The 1,363-nt window shown below is 50.3% G+C and overlaps 1 protein-coding gene across 1 annotated transcript in view; it reads left to right on the plus strand.

Moving 5' to 3' along the window:
• The window catches only part of LOC118427037, a 31,249-nt gene that overhangs the window by 10,458 nt on the left and 19,428 nt on the right, over positions 1-1,363 (plus strand). The window lies entirely within an intron of this gene.

Consider the following 1,363-nt stretch of genomic DNA (forward strand, 5'->3'; position numbering starts at 1 on the left):
TTCTTGGCGGAGCAAATTCCTTCCAACTTGTTGCATTTCTCTCCCTAGCTCCCCCATGTTCGGCAGTAGCAGACATCGTCTTCATTGTGGATGGCACCGGTAGCGTCGGCTTGGAGAACTTCGAGCGAATGAAGACCTTCATCAGGCAGCTCTTTGCCTACTTGGATATCGGAGAAAACGCCGTTCGCGTCTCCATCGTTCAGTATGCAGCCCAGGTGCGCACAGAGTTCTTCCTTGACCAGTACTACGACCTCCAGGAGGCGCAAGATGCAGTGGATGGTATTGAGTATATGGGCGGCTTCACGCTGACGGGTAAAGCCATCGACTTCGCCACCAATCTGCACTTCGACCTGAGGAAGGGCGCGCGAGCCGACGTCACCAAGATAGCCGTTGTCATCACCGACGGCAGATCCTATGACGACGTCAACCGTCCTGCTCGGAGGATGCGCCAGGCAGGAATCGTCACCATTGCTGTCGGTGTGGGCAATAACTTGGACAGAGACCAGCTGACAGCTATCGCAGGAGATCCAAAGACTCTTCTGTCCCTGGATGGTTTCGACAGACTTCAGGACTTGACTACTTCTCTGCCCACCATGCTTTGCGACGGTAAGATTCGGACTCAGTTACTAGTATATGAAGCGGACTGTTTCGACTTTTCAGAGATTTGCCTTTTGCTGAGTCTTACTTGTTTGTTTGCTTTTTACATGTTTTCAGCACTCTGATTTTTTTCTTTCATATAGTTGGTACAAGTCAGCAAATTGTAGTCTCTATCTGCATCACCACGACGTACGATACGAACCTTCTGAACGCCAACTCCAGTGACTCCACGACACTTTTCCAGCAAGTTGTTCAAGGGGTAAGAACCGATCATTTCTCCAGAGGAAATTGAGTTTCGTCCAGCAGTGCGGGATACTTTCACATGCCTGTGTCGGCACATTTTTGCTGTAAGCAATAAGAAGCAATGATTGTTTGCCATCAGGCTCTTTTAGTTGCTTCCTTTCCTGTTTAACACCATCTTCTCCGTGGTTTTACAGTTGACCACTACCTTTGCAAGCAGTCCGGGGATAGCAGCCGTTCAACCCATTGGCTTCGCACCTGGGTAAGTAACCTCTTCTATTGGAATGGCGCCAGCTCAAAAACAACATGCCACTACACCTCTGTGGTCGGCAAAGTCGGTAGTGTGATATCAGGCTAGGCAGGTCTCCACTTTGAGCTTACCTCCATTTCTCTTCCAGCTGTGGAGGCGTAGTTTCCACCGTGCAATGCGCCGTTGCTCCCTTCGCCCTGGAGACTGTTTCCAACACCTTCCAGACTCTACAGGTGAACTTGGGAGACTTGACCATTGTTCCTGCGGAAACTACCG

This window comes from Branchiostoma floridae, chromosome 12, assembly GCF_000003815.2.
Source record: "Branchiostoma floridae strain S238N-H82 chromosome 12, Bfl_VNyyK, whole genome shotgun sequence".
Lineage (NCBI taxonomy): Eukaryota > Metazoa > Chordata > Leptocardii > Amphioxiformes > Branchiostomatidae > Branchiostoma > Branchiostoma floridae.